Here is a 22,145-nt window from a genome sequence, read left to right as displayed (position 1 = left end):
AAGCATCAAGTCCGCCGGAAAACAGGAACCTCGAATTACTAGGGGACATTTCTTACACACTTTGTCGACAAGCACGTAACGACCCAAGGGATTTGACACCCGAATTACGAACTCAGTAGACTCAATAGGTAAAGTCTTACTGGATGCTAAGGTTTCACATATGTAAGAATGAGTAGAACCGGGGTCAATCAAAGCAATTACATTAGTATCAAAGAGAGTAAAAATACCGGTAATAACATCAGGCGAAGAAGCATCCTCGCGGGCACGAATAGCATAAGCTCTAGCAGGCGCACGAGCCTCGGATCTGGTCGTAGCATCTCTAGATCCTCTCTGACCACCACTAGCATTGCCCGTATTTCTAGATGGTCTACCTCGAGCAGTGGTAGCACCCGGTTTCCCACTCTGATTTACATTCTGTTCAGACAGCCTCGGGCAATCTTTAATGAAGTGGTCAACTGATCCGCACTTGTAACAGGAGCGGTCATGGAATCTACAACTCCCCGAATGCCATTTACCGCAATGTCGACATTCCGTTCTGTCTCGACGTTCATTCCCAACACTGGCGACCGAAGTGCCTCGTGTACCCACAGGGGGTCGATCACGATCTCGTCTAAAAAGGCCCGAAGTGCCTCTAGACCGGCCCACATCATCTCGAAATTTCTTCGATGCCTGTTGAAGAGACTTTCCCGAGGATCTTTTACGAAACTCTCCAGTTCCCACATCAACTTTTTGTTTTTCTTTTCTAAGCTCTTCGGCTTTACAAGCTCGCTCGACAAGTACTACGAACTCTCGTATTTCAAGAATGCCAACGAAAATTTTTATATCTTCATTCAGCCCATCCTCGAAGCGTTTACACATGATAGCCTCGGACGAAACACATTCCCGAGCGTATCTACTAAGTCCAACAAATTTTCGCTCGTAATCAGTAACTGACATAGAACCTTGCTTAAGCTCAAGAAATTCCTTCCGTTTTTTATCAACAAATCTTTGACTGATATACTTTTTCCGAAACTCAGTTTGGAAAAACTCCCAAGTTACTTGCTCTCGGGGCACAACAGAAGTCAGAGTACTCCACCAATAGTATTCAGAATCGCGTAGGAAGGAGATAGTACACTTTAGGCATTCATCGGATGTACAAGATAGCTCATCGAGTACCCGGATAGTGTTGTCCAACCAAAATTCAGCTTGCTCGGCATCGTCGCTATCCGTAGCTTTAAATTCAGTAGCCCCATGTTTTCGGATTCTGTCAACTGGGGGCTTATTTGACCTTATTTGGTCAGTTACCGGAGGTATTGTAGGTGCGGGGGTGGTATTTGTCGGGAATGGAGGTTGTGGAACAGCCGTATTAGTTCGAATGTATTGGTTGAACCAATCATTCATCACGCTATAGAAAGCTTGTCTAGCTTCATCATTCAGGTTACTAGCATTAGGTTGAGAGTCCACCGGCGCTGTCCCTTGTGCGGGAGCAGGCGCTACACTCTCAAGATCATCAGCTACCGCTCGGTCGGGATCGGGATCCATTACTATAAATAAACACATTTGCAAATGTCAGAAATCACCACACTATCAAGTAATCACATAAAATGGCATGTATAGCTAGACCCAACGCATTACGGTAGTCCTAGAATCGACTAAACCGTAGCTCTGATACCAATAAAATTGTAACACCCCATACCCGAGTCCGTCGCCGGAGTCGGACACGAGGGGTTTGCAGACTTATATCACTTCTTTGCACAATCCATTTTAAAAATTTCCAGGCAGTTGGCTAACTGCATCACTGTAACCTTAAAAATCATATCTTGAGTTTCACAACTCAAAAATAAGTTTCGTAAATTTTCCCTGAAACTAGACTCATATTTCCATCTACATAATTTTTTCTAGAATTTTTGGTCAGGCCAATTAGTACAGTTTATTAGTCAAATTCTCCCATGTTACAGGGATCGACTGCACTGACCTTTGCGCATTACGACTTGGATATCTCCCTGCACAGAGCTTCAATACTGATGCCGTTTGTTTCTATAGAAACTAGACTCAGAGAGGAATCTATAAATATATGACATGACTCCTAATTACCTCTGGTTAATTTATAATGAATTTCCAAAGTCGGAATAGGGAATCCAGAAACCGTTCTGGCCCTGTCTCACGAGAACCTGAATATTTCTTAACATACTATCCATATGATCGTTTCGTTACTTTCCTATGAAAATAGATTCATCAAGGTTCGTTTACATAATTTATTCACTATTTAATTCCATTCCTACTATTTTTAGTGATTTTATAAATCTAAATCACTGCTGCTGTCAGCATCTGCCTTTAAGGTAGACTTTACCTATTTCATAGTTTCCATGATTCAACTAGCCCTTTTAGCATAAATAGCACAAATTATGATAGTGATTAACCATTCCCATGGCCAATCCTTGTTAAGCATATCTACACCTCTCAATAACCATATCCATACCAAATGATTATAACATTATGCTCAAACATATATAAGTCATTTTCGCATGGCTATCCAAAATTATACAAATCCAAAGGGTCCATGACCCACAACAAAAAGGGTAGTCCTATACATGCCATATCTAGAGTTCAACTAAAAGAGTACCAAAAGGGCTTTGATAGTGTGGATGACTTCGACTTCGATGATCCCGAATCCGATATCTAACGAACAAATCTATAAAACAGAGAGCCAAAGCAACGGGGTAAGCATTTTAAAGCTTAGTAAGTTTCAAGTAATGAAATCGGCTTTGACTAAAGTATTACATTCACATAGCTAAATGAATCACTTTATTAATACACATTCTCATAAACATACTTACTTCACATTTCATCAACATATACACAGAAGGTATTAACCTATCTAAAAGCCGAAAGCTCGTTAGTCGATTGAACGAATACTATTTAAAACGAATCGACTTTTCTGATGCACACGCAAACATACCTTATCGTTTGGGTTTTTCGAGCGTATTAATTGAATTTATTACAGCACAACACGCTCACCTTCGAACCCAAGTTTCTTCGGAATTTAGCCGGATATAACCACAAGCACAATTGCCTTCGGGTCTTAACCCGGGTATAGCAACTCGCACAAATGCCTTCGGGTCTTAGCCTGGATATATCAACTCGCACAAATGCCTTCGGGTCTTAGCCCGGATAAAATCACTAGCATAAATGCCTTCGGGTCTTAACCCGGATAAAATCACTAGCACAAATGCCTTCGGGACTTAGCCCGGATATCATTCAAATGCTCATGCACACATATATCAACAATCATGACACATCCATATTTCATTTTCGTTACTAAGGCTCAAACACAGAACATTTATTAAACCTTTCCAATTTCGGCTCAATAGCCACACACAAAGAGCATGATTTCAATTGGCTTTATAACATAGTCTCTATGCACATTCGGCTATCCGTCATAGTATGACTAATCGTTTCAATATAATTCAAGTAGGGTCATTACTCGAAGACTTACCTCGGATGTTGTCGAACGACTTCAATGGCTATTCAATTACTTTTTCCTTCCCTTTATCGGATTTAGTTCCCCTTTGCTCTTGAGCTTAAGTTCAACAAATTTTAAAATAGTCATTAATCAACTATTCAAGTATTACTTTCAGAATATAATATATATAGATTCGACTTTCACACACATAGATTACAGTAAGCTTTATAAAAATCAATAAATAATTCATTAGCAAATTTTCATTAATGTTTACAATATAATTACAATTTCCCTATAAGCTGACTTCCTGAGCAACAGTCACTAAAGTTTTTATAACTGGAGCTACGAAACTCCAAATCAATTGCCGTAAATTTTTCATGACAGAAGACTCATTTATCTATTATCCATAAAATTTTCAAAATTTTTAGTTTAGCCCAACAATACCAGATTTTTCTTAAAGTTCACCTTGTTTCACTGTTTGACTAAACTGACTATCCTTCACTACGAATCAAATTTCTCATTGTACAGAATTCAAAATATGTTCTTGTTTATTTCATTTGAAACTAGACTCATTAAGGAGTCTAAGCACATAAATTTTATCTTAGGGCCATTTTTGTACAATTTATACTGATTTTATAAAAACAGAACAGGGAATCTAGTAGTTGTTTTGACTCAGCCCCACAATACTTCAAATATCTCAAGATCGGTAACTCTTTTGTTTTTATAGTTTCTTTTGTAAGAAACTAGACTCTTCAAGCTTTAATGACATAATTTACTCAGCTTCTAATTCAACTCCTACAAATTATGGCGATTTTCCAAAATCACCTTACTGCTGCTGTCCCCAAGCAGATTATTACCAAACCAAATGCTAACATTTGCATTTCACCTTAGTAGCTAGCTTAGCAAACCTTAATTTAACATATAATTGTTCATAACACAATTAAAGCATCCTCTCCATTCCATCAATTCAAAACACATACATTGCCCAATAGTATCCAAAATCATATTCGGCCTTAGTACACAACTTGTTAGCCGATTTTTCTCCATTTAGCAACTAATGCACATATGTGCTCATTTGTTAGACTCTACTTCACCTAACTACCATTTTCTTTTTCATCCAAATAACATGAACAACAACCATTTCTTGAACATTTTCTCTTCAACAATTCTTCATAAAACATAAAGACTATAACCCAATCTCATCCTTTAATAACTAAAACCGAATGCTCAAGACACCACACCATTTCAAATTTTGGTCATTGGTTAAGCAAAGAACTTAATGACTAACTAAAAAAAAATGCTAAAAATCCAAGAATCATCCTTGAACTTACCTTGATTTAGCTAACCACCATAGCTGAATTTTTCAAAGCTTTTCTCTTCTAGGTACGGCAATGAGGAGCAAGGATGGAGAAACTTTGGTTTCTCCTCCCATTAACTAGTATTTTATTAGCCTTATTCCTTATTTCATTTTGTAACATAAAATTATTAGCATAAAATGTTGACACAAAATAATTATAATATGCTTTAGTCCATAACATGGCCGGCCACCATCTAGAATTTGGCCAATTTGACATGCAAGTACAAGCATTTTTAACATGCATCAATAGGTCACTTTAACATTTGCCTATCACATTTCTAAATTTTCTCACACAAGTCCTATTTAATAAAATTCACTTACAATTAACAAAATTCAAACATGAAATTTTCACACATGCATATATACATGTAATAAGCTTCAAATATGGCGGTTAATTATTTTTATGACTCGGTTTTGTGGTCCTGAAACCACTTTCCGACTAGGGTCACATTTTGGGCTGTCACATTAAGCATGATACAATACACTATCATTTCATCGTTAACATCTGGCTAAACTCTTATCTTACAAGGAACACCGAATTCACGTAACATATCATTTCACCGGCATTACGCCTGCTAGGCTCGAGGCCCGATATCATTTCACTGGCATTATAGCCTGCTAGGCTCGAAAGCCCGAATAGTATCTCACTGGCATTATAGTCTGCTAAGCTCAAAGGCTCGAATAATCAAATCAACAAGTTCCATATAACATATTCATATCAATTAAGTACTAACATCATTCGAACGTATGTAATTATACATCTCAAACACTTTTCTTTCATCTCATTTTCACACTTAGCATTTGATAGCTTATGCATAACATTTCACTCACATTCATTTCAAACTTATCGTTCGATTATAAAAGCACATTGCATATTTACCAACATGTTATACTTGTCATTAGGCCATATAAGCATGATATAATACACTATCATTTCATCTTTAACATTCGGCTAAACCCTTATCTTACAAGGAACACCGAATTCACGTAACATATCATTTCACCGGCATTACGCCTGCTAGGCACGAAGGCCCGAATACACATCACCGGCACGAAGCCTGTTAGGCACGAAGGCCCAAATATAATATCAGCACTAGGCCTGCGGGATTTATCCCGGATATAATACCAGCACGAAGCCTGCGGGATTTAACCCAGATACAAATCAAATATCATGCATATTTAATCATATATTAATACATCTCATTCAACATATCACATTAGTAGTCATTTGCTACATTCGGATATAAGCTCCATATGAACACCATTATTTACATTTCGGTTCAAAGGTCATACATAAATATCACATATCCATTTCACCATTCAAACTTAACCCATAGTGACCATTCGACTATAAGTCATATACATAAATTATTTATCGCACAACTTAATTCAAGTAGAACCAAAAGGTCACAATTCGTCTAATATATACATATTGCTCACTGATTCGCACATAACCTTTCAAATTAGCAATTATAAGATGGTTCCGCACATAGCCCATCCTTATCGATGATTTACGATGGTTTTACCCTTACTCACATATATGACATAGGCATTTTTACCTATGCTTCTCAATTCACTTTCATGATTCAATTCCAATCGATTTAATATGCATAAGTGCATATCACATACCTGACCAACTTAATGTATTGAACGAAATCGATTGTCGATTTAACACAAGGTCTCATAGTTGAACGTAAACATGAAACCATTTCTTATATGTTCGATTCACATCAATCATCAAATTTCCAAATCCAGTTCAACTTAAGCATAATAGTCATAATCGGCTTATAGCCTTAAATCATTACATATTCAGCACATTAACTAAATAAAATTTACATTCTCCTTGCCATATTAATTTAACTCTTAGGCATATGAAAGGGAATCAAGCTTAAAAACTTAAGAACTTACCTTGAATGTTGCCGAACGATTACAACGGCTATTCGATTACTTTCTCTCTTTTTTTTCCTTATCCGAATTTGCCCCTCTATGCTCTTGAGCTTAAATTCAAAGATTTTAAACTAGTCATTATTCGACTATTCAAGCATCACTTTCAAAATATAATATATATATATACATTCGAATTTCACACCTACTGATCATAGTAAGCTTATAAGAAATCAATAAGCAACTCATTAACAAATTTTTGTCAATGTTTACCACATAATCATAATTTCACTGCAAGCTGTCTTCCTGAGCAAGAGTCACTAAATCATTTATAACTGGAGCTACGAAACTCCAAACCAAGTTCCGTTAATTTTCCCTGAAAATAGACTCATATATATTATATCCATAAATTTTTCAGAATTTTTCGTTTAGCCAATCAATACCATATTTTTCTTAAAATTTCCCCTATTCCACTGTTTGACTAATCTGACCACTCTTTGCTACAAATCAAATTTCTCATTGTACAGAATTAAAAATATATTCTTGTTTATTTAATTTGAAACTAGACTCATTAAGGAGTCTAAGCATATAAATTTCATCTTAGGACCATTTTTTTACAATTTATAATGATTTTATAAAATCAGAACAAAGGATCTAGAAGTCATTCTGACCCTGTCCCACATCACTTCAAATATATCATTATTGAAAATTCTTTTGCTTACATGGTTTCTTTTATAAGAAACTAGACTCATTAATATTTAATTACATAATTTACTATGCTTTTAAATCATCTCGCACAATTTATGGTGATTTTTCAAAATCACGTTACTGCTGCTGTCCCAAGCAGATTTATTACCAAATTGCTCTTTCACACATACCTTGCATGCATGTTATTTAAACATGTATATCACCAATCAATCATCATATATCTATGATTTTACTTAAGTATAATCTCCATTTCATCATTTTAAAGCACAAACATTACTCAATATTATCCAAGTTAACATTCGGCCATAATACACACAACATGTTAGCCGATTTTTTTCCCTTTAGCATCTAATGTACATGCATGCTCATTTGTTTGGCTCAACTTCACCTATCTTCCATTATTCATCAAAAGAGCATGAAACAACAACCATTTCCTTCATTTCCATTCATGACCGTATGCTCACAACACAACCAAAAATCAAAAATATGCTTCATGGGTTAAGGTAGAATCAAGAAGAACTCAAGAACATCAAAATAGAAGCGAACTACCATGAACTTACCTTGCATCTTCTCCCTCCTTAGTGACCGAATTTTTCAAGAGTTTCCTCCTCTCTTTTTCTCTAAATTTCGGCTATGAAGAACAAGAATGAACAAACCTTCTCCTTTTTTTTCATTTTGTTATTCTTATTATTCTTTATTCCTAAACATTTTAGACACAAAATGGCATATATTAATTTGTGCCATACCTATGCCATAACTTCAATAAAAATTTTTGCACATGTTGTCTACCATTAACATCATGGCCGGCCACTACACAAAAAAATAGGGAGTTTGACATGCAAATCCTCCTATTTTGTACTACCATTTATTTGGCCATTACAAATTTGCCTATAGCATTTTCAAAAATTTTCACATAGGTCCTATTTCATAATTTCACTCACAAATGGAAAAACCAAAGCATGAGATTTTCACACATACATTTTCATATGTAATAATCACAGAATATAACATTTAATTATTTTTGTGACTCAGTTTTGTGATCCCGAAACCACTTTTTGACTAGGGTCAAATTATGGCTATCACAGTCAAGGATAGGAGAAAAAATTTAGATTCTTTATATTCTCATTTTTCTCTAGTACATAGTCTCAAAGATTGTTTTGTGAAATTTTCTATCGCATTTAGTTCATTTTCTTAGTGAGACAAACTTTGTAACCACGTACCTTTCTAGAGGTAATATTGTTAATTTCATTTTTATCATCAATTGTAAATTGAGAAGGTTTTAGTTGAGCAGACAAAAAACTAAGAAGGGTTCACGTTTAGCAAAAAAATAAAAGCTTCTATCTAAGCTTCAAGGAAAAATGGTAGTTTTGTAAAAGTTATACCTTCTCCTTGAAAAGTATCAATTCTTATAATGAATTGGGAAATCATTAATTGTAGTATACTAAAATAGTAGAGATAATCAATTGGTATCAAATCACTATAAAAAGGATTGTGCAAGCTTTTCTCCATTCTTCTTTTATTTTAAAAATAGTTTATCAAAATTTTAAAGATACCAATTCACTACTTTTTTTATATTTTCAGGCCTAACATCTTTGTTAAAAGTGATTGTTGTAATGCTATTTTTTGGTTTAGGTGCCCTTTAAAAGCTTCAAGGTGTGTTAGGTCTACCGTAGAGTTTTGCATTCATCACGGTAAGAGTTAGAGTTGGGAGATTAGTGAAATTTCGAAGGAGTAAATGGGAATGCTAATTGCCTTGCTAAGGGTGGGGTTAATAGAAAGTCTAACAAGTTATCTTAAGATATGTTTTAAGTCTTTATATTTTTTTTATAAATTTAGAATTTATTTTTTACATTTTTTTTAAATTTAGTCTTACTTTTTAAATTTTAATGTTTAAATCTAATTGTTAACATTATTTTTTTTAAATTCAAGTTCATTATAGCATCATTATTTCAGTTACACGATTATGAGTGATTACTTTTTTATTTTAAAATGTCACATAAACAAATTTTCAAAAAAATTAATAAAATATGAAAGTAAAAAAAATCCCTAAAAATAAAAAATTAAATTTCAAATTTATAAGAAATACAAAAATTAATAGTATGTCTCTTTATTCTTATAAAATGGGACCCATGCGTTTTGTGAGGCTCTCTTTAGGTTGACTCTAGTTTTATCTTATGATTTTTAGTCTCTCCACCCAAAAAAAAACAAGCACTAACTGAATTCAAAATGACAAATCAAAATAATTTTAGACAATTTAATTTCAAATAAATCCATGATTTGAATGTGCGACATTAAAATTTCTAATATCTCCTATTTACCATTAAACAAATTTATTGGCAAAACTATTCGGTTTATATATATACATTAAATGATGATATTTTTATCCACATAATACAAAATCAAATCCATGCGTATATTTATTTTCTTAGAAAAATGATTCGAAATTTTATGTAAAAAAAATTATAAATATATTATTAAATTAATAATTCACAAATTAAAACATAAATTATACATAAAATTATAAAAGCATGCTAAATTAATTACATTTTCTCGGTTAAAATTTTAGTGGGAGCTGAAATATGGAGGTCGTAACTTCACTTGTAATTTGATTAGCTGTATGCAAATATCAATCCAAAAAGTCCATTTCTAGCCAACTAAACCCTAATCAATCGAAACTAACATATTACAATAAAATAATCAAATATATATATCCATATCCAATTTCCATTGAAGTAGCTTTTCTTTGCTAAACGGCAAACCATTCCCAGTCCACTTTATAAATTTGTCTTTAATAATCAAATTATTCAATAAGATGACATTGACTTTAAAAAAAAAACAAAAACAAATTATTGACTTTGAGCTAATTGTCAACTCTAAATTGTCGAAAGATAGTGGTTGAGATCATCATAATGATGAAGAAACAAAGAGGATGTGGCCCATATAAACCACACGAACGGCTTGATTTGACTTTAAATTGGTTTTTTATTCTAAAATTTGTTCACCAACGCCATTATGGATTAGGTTTTAATGATTATTATATTGCTAGTTACCCAATTATAAAGCTAATGGTAACACAATTAGTTTTGTCCACTTTGAACAAATTATCTTTATTTGGTAATTATGTTATATATTTTACTTGGCTATTATAGATTAAAATATTAGGGGTTTTGTTGAGTTTGGTGTTGTAGTAGTATTAATTATTAAAGTAGGGTAAAAGTATAGCTATTATTAAATCATATCTTGATAAAATGAAATGAATGTTTAAGAGAATTGTGGTTTAATTGATTTATTTTGAAAGTTCATAAAACCATAATTAGCAATAGCTAGGTTTTCGTTTTAATGATATGTATTAATCCATCAATAAATTTTAAATTTGACTATTTGTTACTAATATATTTGCTAATAGAATTAATCGAAGTTATGAATATATTTTGTTTTTTAATTAACTCTGATTATATTTTGCTGTTTTTTTTTAGAATTTGATATTTTCTATTTTTTATATAATACTTAAAACTATTTATACTTTCTTCTCAATATTTAAATAAGAGGATAAATACATTTCGTTCGAACTTACATTTTTCTTATATTGATAATGATGTCAATACCAATTAAACTAAAACTCAATCAATTAATGTTCTCTAATTTTATATCCCGATTTTAAAGGTTTCATTTGTAATAATTCCGACTTAACAAAAAATATATATAGGCCCTACATTTAAAGTAATGAGATTTAAAAGCGTTTAGGGTTTTAGGGTTTAAAATTTTAGGATTTAAAATTTAAGGTTTTAGGGTTTAGGATTTAGGATTTAGGGATATTTAAATTGTCTAAAGCTTGGACTACTTATTCCATCTAATAGGCCCTACTTTTTTGGATTGAGGCCCGCCTTAGATAAAGTTATTCACAATTTGGCTGGTTTGAAAGGATCGAAATAACTACTTAGCAACAAAAATTATTTTAATTTAAATTTAGTTACAAAGCATATTAATATTAAAGGTATTTATTTGATACATTATTAATGAATTTTTAAATTTCACAAGTGATAAGTGTTATATTTATTTATAAAATTAATTTTTTATTATATCCTATAATATATTTATTAAATTCTCGGAGTTTAAAAAACTCTATTAACGGTACATGAAATGATTTTTCAAATATTAATATAAAAATATACTTTAATATTTTATGAATAATTGTTGAAACATAAAAGATTTTCAAATAACAATTTAATTAGATTTGACTCTCGACTAAATACGACTCGATCCATGTCCTGATGTGCACATCAAGTCTATAAGCGTAAAAGAAAATTACTTGCCACTAAAGAAAAAGAAAAGTCATGCTAAATCATTAATTACTATATCGACTCTTTAGACTTTCAAACCATATAAAAGAAAATTGTTTGTGCATAAACAGTAAAGGGAATTGAAGAACTCACATTATCTTTTCTTAAATTTTGATGGCAAAAATAAAAAATAAATCATATTTGTTAATAATATTTGTACATTGAAAATGTTTAATATGATAACTAAATTATTAATGTGTTTTATTATATTATTTGATGTTAACAATATTAATGAATTACTAAATCAACCAATTAAAATTTAATATGTAGAATGTTTTTTCACATCATGGGATCCACATAAGGAGATGACATGAGTTCCATAAATTATGACATGCCAAAACCACTAATTAAAAATGGTTGGACACAGGTTGGACATGTGTCCTCCATATTAGTTGGTGAAAACATAAATGACAACCTTTCAAAATTCAAGAAAGACACTGTCCAAAAGTCTCATTTGCACAACACATGCTACCTCTTCACCAAACGTGCATTGCACGCGCATTCATCATTACAAACAAAAAATGATGATCATCTCAGGGAAGGCCGCTTCATATCATCTTCCCTTAACTTGGGGATAATTGTTATAAAATACTTTGGTAATGTAAGCTTCGCCCCCTTGTCTCATTGTGGCACAACTTTGTCGGCTATTCCCTTGTTAAGAGCAACAATTGCCAAGGTCGAGTTTCGTGAACATATACATGCATAACATGTAAAACTCTTATGATCTACATTACAATGACAGGTGTTGAGAGGTTTCTTGCATGACTCGCACATGGGACTTTGACTAATCGTCTCTATCTTATCGTCGCTTATCTAAAGGGTTATTATGCTCCTTAAGAGACTGACCAAGATGAGACACGTGTTAAAATCCAAGACTAAGAGATGGCCACTCTCACCTTTAAATACTAGTCCTTAGCCTTAGAAAGGTCTTATGTCTTTCCCCTTAGTCTTCATATTAAGAATACAACACCTTCCCTTACGGCTCTCGATATGTTTTCCACATTATGAATCATCATCTCCTCATTCAACTTTGATTCGTCATTAACAAAAATTAAATTTCATTTTTAAATGAAGTAGCAAAAATTCTCAATCGAAAATGTAACACCCCTTACTTGTATTCAGGGCCGGAACATGATACGAAGCATTACCGGACTTACAAAGCAAGCAAACATACAATTTCGAGTTATAAATTTGCACCAAATTAAAACCATTCGCATTCAATCATAAAGTCCCTAATACGAGCCTTCGAGGCTCGAAACATGCTTTGGAAGTTGTTCGGGACTGAACCAAGCACTTATGACATTTTTACAAAACTTAGAAATTTTTTAATATGAACAGGGGTAACACGCCCGTGTAGCTTAGGACACGCCCGTGTGGGCAAGCCGTGTGGTCACACACGCTCGTGTCCCTAACCCGTGTAACTCTCTGTTTTGCAATGCATGAACAAATTGATGTCACACAGCCAAGTCACACACCTGTGTGCCAGGCCGTGTGGTAAATTATATTTTCATAAAATAGATGCAGACTTCACACGAGACACAAGCACGTGCCTGAGGCTGTGTCCCTCATACGGTTGAGACACACGCCCGAGTCTTTGCCCGTGTGCTCAATTCTGAGCATTCTGTTTCTCAAAATTAAGGTGCAGAGGACATACGGCCAAAACACATGCTCATGGGGTAGACCGTGTGTCAGACACGGCCTAGACACACGCTCGTACGGAAAAAACAAAGGCTATCTACCAAGCCATTTGTCACCTTCATTTACACCTACACACACACAAGTTTAATGGCATAAATCCATGGCATGTTTAAGCACCCAAAACATCCATAATCAAGTGTAACAGCCCGATTTTTGGGGCTAGTCGGAATAATGGTCTTAGGACCACAAATTCAAAGTCAGAGAAATTATTTTATTATTAAAATAGAGTCATAGCATGTTTATAATAGTGCATGAAAAATTTGGTGAGCTAATTTTAACGTTTGTGAGCCCAATTGCGAAAAATGACTAAATTGTATAAAGTGCAAAAGTCTTAAATTGATAACTAAGGGTGCCAAATTCCCATGTATCATAAATTTGGGGTTTTTAAAGTGAAATTGGGCCATTAAATGGGTGATGGCAGACCATGGTAGATGGAAATGTTGAAAAGTCAACATTAGGGGAAATTTGATAACATAAGGTGTATTGTAATAATACCTAAGCCTAGCTATCATCTTTTTCTTTCATTCTCTCTTCATTCCACCGATTTTTTCAGCCATTTTTAAGGTTTTTGAACTTCAAAATTTTCAGCGACTTATTCCTCTCACAAGTAAGTGATTTTAATGAGTTTTCTTGAAGATTTTTGCATTTTTGAGACCCTTGAAGCATGAGCTTTCAAATGAGGGGTCTATGTTGCAAAATGATTAAGAGTTTAGGGTTTGATCATGAGAGTATTTAGGGTGTTTTCTAAAATTTTAAGGAAGAAAATGAGTCTTGGGTGTCTTATAAACAACTTTTGTGAAAGGTGTTAGCATGAAAACACCTAATAGGACTAATATGCATAAGTTGTAAAATAAATAATAAATGTGTGAAATAGTGGGAATTTGGAGTTGCTATAAGAGTCAAAGAGGTTTGGCTAGTCTTGAGAAACAAAGAAACTCGTTAAAAATTGATTTTCAGGCTAAGGGGTAAAATGATCATTTTGCAACAATCTAGGGGCAAAATGGTCATTTAGCCCAATTGTGAATTTTTGAGTGCTTAGGTTGATAAAGTGACTTAATAAGTGCATTTTGTTATTATAGATCAAGAAATACTGAGTCCAAACTTAGATCGGGGGAAAGCAAAGCAAACCGACTAAATCGGCTAGTTACCACATTTTGTAATCCGAGGTAAGTTGTATGTAAATAATACAACTACATTGTTAATTATATGTGCTTGAATTATTATAGCATAAATTGGTTGATTGTGAAATTGAGAATGTATAGTGATAATTGAGATAGTAGAATTTCCGTTGGAACCTTAGGAAGTAAATCGGATATTCATGCCATGACGTTTGGGTCATTCGTGTGTGAGTTAGTGTAAGACATGTTTGGGACATGCTTCGACCACATTATGAGAGCCAGTGTAAGACCATGTCTGGGACAGGGCATCGGCATTGAGACAAGGGCTAGTGTAAAACATGTCTGGGACATGCATCGGCCTCAAGACGTAAGCCAGTGTAAGACATGTCTGGGACATGCATCGGCTACGAGATGATAGTCAGTGTAAGACCATGTTTGGGACATGGCATCGACTTGAGATATGAGCTAGTGTAAGTGTAACAGCCCTAATTCGACCCTAGTCGGAATGTGGTTCCGGGACCACAAAACCGAGTCATAAAATTTAGTTAAAATTTTATTTGCATATCTTATATGTGTGATAGTACTTGTACAAAAATTTGATGTTTTAATTTTATATTAGGAATGTGAATTTTGCTTGAAAGGATCTAGTTGAAAGACTTGGAAAATTATGATAGGTAAATAAGTAAGGACCAAATAGTATTAAAGTGGGAAAGTGTTGTCCTTGCATGTCAAATTAGCCAAACTAAAGCATAGTGGCCGGCCATGCTATGGGTGGAAACATGTCTCCAACATGTTATGCTAGTGATGTATGTTAAGAAAAATAAAATAATGAGCATGGTGATTAAATAATGAAGGGAAGGGTGATGAAAAAAAAAATAATATGGTCTCATCCATACCCCCTTGTTGCCGTGAATTGAAGAAAGAAAACAAAAAAAAAAGTGTTCATTCTTGAACATCTTTGGCCGAATAGAGGAAGGAAAGGAAGGGGAAAAGCTTGAGAAAATCGGCTATGGTGGTTTGCTAGACTAAGGTATGTTTGATGTTGTCCTTGAGATGCATGCATGTTTTAGTAATTGACTTGAGTTCTAAATAGCCCATGTTCAAATCTTGAATCTTGTTGGTAACATGAGCAATCGGTCATGAGAAAGTGTTCAAGAAATGGTTGTTGTTCATGTTATTTGGATGAGAAATGGTGAGTTTTGTTGTTTCATGTTAAAGTTAGGTGAATGATGATAGAGGAGTGTTTGAACTATAAAAAGAATCGGCTACCTTGTTATGAGCTAGGGCCGAATGTGAGTTTGGTTGTGTTTGAATATTACATGCTTGGTAGAATGGTGGATGAAGGTGCCGAATGTATGTTGGATTGATAGAGTCTCCAAATTGATTTTATGTGTGTATGCATGACCGAATATACGTGGTCACATGAGTAAGGAAATGAGTTATTTGATATGTGGTAAAAGTTAAGTACTAAATCGAAGGTTGCTAAAATTGCCATTTCTTTAGCCGAATATGTGTTTGATCAATGAAGGAATTGTTGAAGAATATAGGTGAACTTGGTGAGAGTATTCGGCTTAGTGTATAAATGATATAAAGATTTTAGGAAATTGTTTTGGTTAGGTGTATGTATGATTAAGTATATTCGGCAATATACTTAAAGTGGGTACATGATATTACATTATAATTATTGAGCTTAAGTATATGGATATGTGTATATGTGGTCATATAATGACATTTTGGTTTGAAAATTTAATGATATGTGATTGCCGAATGTGATAAATAAATTCATGTTATTGGGTTAAATATTGAATACTCTTATTTGTATTATTTAAGCTCAAGAACCTAAAGGAGAGGCGTCCAACAAGGGGAAATCGAAGGTCATCGAGTAGCCGACTCGGAATTATTTTACCCAACATAAAGTAAGTCATTAAGCATATAGTTGGTATTAATTCAAATGGTCATAACGTTTATGTAATGATGCTGAATGGAATGAATAAATATATATATATATGCATGTACGTATGTGGTGATGAAAGTGTTGAATGAAAAGAAAAGAGGTGAGATGTATTGAGTTGTTGATCTTGGCACTAAATGTGCGGGTATAAACATTTATGACCATGAGATTGGCGCTAAGTGTGCGGGTTTAAATTGTGCAGCACTAAGTGTGCGAATTGAATATGTAGCACTAAGTGTGCGAGTTTGACTATGTAGCACTAAGTGTGCGAGTTGACTATGTAGCACTAAGTGTGCGAGTATGATTATGTAGCACTAAGTGTGCGAGTTGATTATATAGCACTGAGTGTGCGGACTTAATATGTTCTTGAATCATTATGGACACTAAGTGTGCGACACTATTGAGTCGATCACGGACAGCGGATCGGGTAAGTATCTTGAGCTCATGGCTAATAGGTGCTATGTCTATATTTGGAGTTGAGCTTGGTAAGTTTGAACCCATGTGACGAATATACTTGAAGTCACGTACATAAGATTTATCGTGGAATGGGTGAAAGGCCGTTTAGTTGTATGATTGTAACGAAAATAAAATGATTTATGAAAATGCCTCGAATATCCTATTGATGAGTATATGGAATGTGAATGCATGATTTGGTATGAGATTGAACCGATAGGTCGGAGGAACTATGGTATGGTTCGGTATGGATGGAGTAACTAGCCTCGTTCCATTTTGTTTCCTCTTGTGATAATGTTATTAATGGATGGTAGTGTATTGCTTATGACTTACTGAGTTATAAACTCACTCGGTGTTTCCTTGTCACCCATACTAGGTTTCTTGGACTCGTCTCTTTTTGCGTGGTCGGGCCGTCATCGAAGTCATCACACCGGATAGCAAGTTTTGGTACTTTCTTCTTAGTTGGCTTAGGAGAACATTTCGGCATGTATAGGCTATTATGTTGTGTTTGAACTTTGGTATGTAACCTTTTAGCCATGCGAAAATGGCATAAATGTTCGGTTGGGTTTGGATTCATACGTTAGGTCGCAAATCTTGATAATTCGACCTTTTTATGCCATACGTCATGGTTGATTATTTTGGTGTTAAAATTCATGATATGGCAATAGTGTAGTAGGGGGAAGTTTGACAATGATTAGCCTTTGGCATGGTTAGTCATGATCATAATTTGTGATATGCATGATGAATTATTAGTTAGATCAAGGAGTAAACACGAAGTGGGCATAGTTGCTTTCGTAACAGATGCTGGCAGCAGCAGTGACATGAGATTGAAAAATCACTAAAAATAGTAGGAGTGGAATTAATTGATGAATAAATTATGTAATCGAATTTTGATGAGTCTATTTTCATATAGAAGTAACGAAAGGATCATATGGACAGTATGTTAAGAGATAATCAGGTTCTCGTGGGACAGGGCCAGAACGGTTTCTGGATTCCCTGCTCCGACTTTGGAAATTCATTATAAATTAACCAGAGAAAATTAAGAGTCATACCATATATTTATAGATTCCTCTCTGAGTCTAGTTTCTATAGAAACAAACGGTATCAGTATGGAAGTTCTGTACAGGGAGATATCCAGGTCGTAATGCGCAAAGGTCAGTGTAGTCGACCCCAGTAACATGGGAGACTTTGACTAATAAACTGTACTAATTGGCCCCACCAAAAATTCTAGAAAAAAAATATGTAGATGGGAATATGAGTCTAGTTTCAGGGAAAATTCACGGAACTGGATTTTGAGTTCCAGAGCTCAAGATATGATTTTTAAAACGACTAGTACGCAGATTGACAGCTTGTCTGGAAAAATTTTAATAAGTGGTTTGAAGTTTGTTAACACCTCGTGTTCAACTCCGGCGACGGCCTCGGGTTCAGGGTGTTACATTTGATTGGTATCAGAGCTATGGTTTAGTCGGTTCTAGGACTACCATAGCGCGTATGAGTCTAGCTATACATGCCTTAATGTTAATGTTTAAATGTGTGATGACTTCTGACGGTTAAAATGTTTTTGTTTTGATTAGTAAATGGACCCCGGTGTAGAAGGAACCTTAGCGGATGACGTTGAGAGCGTAGCGGCTGCTCCTGCACAAGGGACGCCGCCTGTTGAACCTCAGTCATCTGCGAATAATCAAGGTGAGGGGGCTAAACAAGCCTTCTTTACCATGATGAATGAATGGGTCGCGTAATATGCCCGAACCAATCCGGCAGTCCAACAATTCCCGAATTTGAATAATCCACCCCCGGAGCCAGTAATGCCATCAGTTACTGATCCTGTGAGGCTGAGTAAGCCACCTGTAGACTTGATTAGGAAGCGCGGGGCTGAGGAGTTCAGGGCCATAGTTACTGATGATGCTGAAAGGGCCGAGTTCTGGCTTGATAACACCATTCGGGTGTTTGATGAACTGTCATGCACACCCGATGAATGTCTAAAGTGTGCTATATCCTTGTTGCGGGACTCAGCCTACTATTGGTGGAGGACCCTGATTTCCATAGTCCCAAACGAACGAGTAACTTGGGACTTCTTTCAGACGAAATTTCGAAAGAAATATATTAGTCAACGGTTCATTGATCAAAAGCGTAAGGAATTCTTGGAACTCAAGCAAGGCCGTATGACAGTATCTGAATACGAACATGAATTCGTAAGACTCAGTAGGTATGCCCGGGAGTGTGTAGCTGATGAGGTTGCTATGTGCAAAAGATTCGAAGAAGGATTGAATGAAGATTTAAAGCTACTAATGGGTATTTTGGAAATAAAAGAATTCGTAACACTAGTCGAACGAGCCTGCAAGGCGGAAGAACTTGGAAAGGAGAAGAAGAAGGCTGAATTTGAAGCTAGAGACTATCGTAAAAGATCGACGGGTAAAGCTCCGTTCTCAGCCGTAAAGAAGTTCAGGGAGGACACTAATAAGTCGAGGACGACTGCGGGAATTTCCATCAGAGCAAGACCATCGACGGACTCCCGAGCTACTTCGGTAGCTAGTGTGGGCAATAATCGTCTAGAGAAACCTGAATGTCCCCAATGCGGAAGACGACACCTAGGTGAATGTTGGGGTAAGTCTATTAATAGGGCCTGTTACGGATGCGGTTCGAAGGACCACTTCATTAGAGATTGCACGGAGCTTGATGAGAAGAATAAGATTCAAGGTGCAAGACCTAGCGGAGTGACAACTAGAGGTAGACCACCGAGAATTTTGGGAGGTAGGGGTGGTAGTCAGAGAGGGGCCTCTGATACGGCTGTTCGAGCCGAGAACCGTACTCCTGCTAGAGCTTATGCCATCCGCGCACGAGAGGAGGCATCCTCCCCTGACGTCATCACTGGTACCTTCACTCTCTTTGATACTAATGTGATTGCATTGATTGACCCTGGCTCTACTCATTCATATGTATGCGAAACCTTAGCATCCAGTAAGACTCTACCTGTTGAGTCTACTGAGTTCGTAATTCGAGTGTCAAACCCTTTGGGTCAATGCGTATTTGTTGATAAAGTGTGTAAGAGATGCCCTCTAATAATCCGAGAATCCTGTTTTCCGGCCGATTTGATGCTTTTGCCGTTTGACGAATTTGATGTTATTCTTGGTTTGGATTGGTTGACCGCGCATGATGCGGTTGTGAATTGCAAAAGCAAGACTATTGATTTGAGGTGCGCAAATAACGAGTTAATCCGAGTTGAGTCTGCGGACTTAAGGGGGTTGCCAGCTGTAATATCAGCAATGTTGGCCCAGAAATATGTGAGAAAAGGGTGCGAAGCATACCTTGCGTATGTACTTGATGACAAAGAGTTAGAAAAGAAACCCAAATCTGTGCCGGTGATTTGTGAATACCCGGATGTTTTTCCTGAAGGATTACCGGGTTTACCACCTGTTCGGGAGGTAGAGTTTGGTATTGAGCTTGTACCTGGGACAACGCCGATTTCGATAGCTCCGTATCGTATGGCACCAACCGAGTTAAAAGAGTTAAAAGCTCAGTTGCAAGAATTGATGGATAGAGGTTTTGCTCGACCAAGTTTCTCACCTTGGGGTGCACCAGTATTGTTCGTGAAAAAGAAGGACGGAACCATGAGGTTGTGCATTGACTATCGTCAACTGAATAAAGTGACGATAAAGAACAAATATCCGTTGCCGCGCATCGATGATTTGTTCGACCAACTGAAGGGAGCCTCAGTGTTCTCAAAAATAGATTTGAGATCGGGCTATTATCAGTTGCGAATTCGAGATTCGGACATACCCAAAACTGCTTTCAGAACAAGGTACGGTCACTACGAGTTCTTAGTGATGCCGTTTGGGCTCACTAATGCCCCTGCAGTATTTATGGATTTGATGAATCGGATCTTCAGACCATATTTGGATCGGTTCGTAGTTGTGTTCATTGATGACATCTTGGTCTATTCAAGAGATGAGATAGAACATGCTGAACACTTGAGATTAATGTTGCAAGTTTTGCTGGATAAGCAGTTATATGCTAAGTTCAGTAAGTGTGAGTTCTGGTTAAGAGAGGTTAGCTTCTTGGGTCATGTGGTATCCGCATCGGGTATTCGAGTTGACCCGAGCAAAATTTCAGCCATACTTAACTGGAAGCCTCCGAGAAATGTTACCGAAGTTTGGAGCTTCCTAGGGCTCGCCGGTTCTTACCGACGATTTGTCAAAGGTTTCTTGATGATAGCCACACCAATGACGAAGCTACTTCAAAAGGATGTTAAGTTCGAATGGACGGAGAAATGTCAGAAAAGTTTCGATCAACTGAAAACTCATTTGACTGAAGCACCAATTTTAGTGCAACCCGAATCAGGCAAAGAGTTTGTCATTTATAGTGACGCATCCCTACTTGGGTTGGGTTGCGTGTTGATGCAAGAAGGTCGAGTTGTGGCCTATGCGTCGAGACAATTGAAGCCACACGAGAGAAATTATCCGACCCACGACCTCGAACTAGCTGCCATCGTATTTGCTTTAAAAATATGGCGACATTATTTATTTGGTGAGAAGTGCCATGTATTTTCGGATCACAAAAGTCTCAAATATTTGATGACTCAGCGAGACTTGAATCTGCGACAAAGACGTTGGCTTGAATTGTTGAAAGATTACGAGCTTGTCATTGATTACCACCCGGGAAAGGCTAATGTGGTTGCGGACGCCTTAAGCCGGAAATCATTGTTTGCTTTACGAGCGATGAATGTGTACTTGTCTGTTCTACCCGACAATGTGTTAGTAGCTGAATTAAAAGCCAAACCATTGTTGATTCATCAAATTCGTGAAGCCCAGAAAGTTGATGATGAATTGGTGGCAAAACGGGCTGAGTGTGTTCTGAACAAGGAATCGGAGTTTCGAATGGATGATGATGATTGTTTGAGGTTTAGAAGTCGTTTGTGTGTTCCAAGGAATTCTGAACTTATTTCGATGATTTTGAATGAGGCTCATAGTGGCCGAATGTTTATCCACCCGGATAGTACTAAAATGTACAACGATCTGAAACGTCAGTTTTGGTGGCATGGTATGAAACGAGACATCTCTGACTTTGTTTCGAGATGCTTAATATGTCAACAAGTGAAAGCAGAACATCAAGTGCCTTCAGGATTACTTCAGCCGATCATGATACCCGAGTGGAAATGGGATCGAGTCACAATGAACTTTGTGTCCGGGCTGCCATT

Source organism: Gossypium hirsutum, chromosome A11 (assembly GCF_007990345.1).
Source record: "Gossypium hirsutum isolate 1008001.06 chromosome A11, Gossypium_hirsutum_v2.1, whole genome shotgun sequence".
Taxonomy (NCBI): Eukaryota; Viridiplantae; Streptophyta; class Magnoliopsida; order Malvales; family Malvaceae; genus Gossypium; species Gossypium hirsutum.
Note: the sequence above shows the minus strand (reverse complement) of the source record.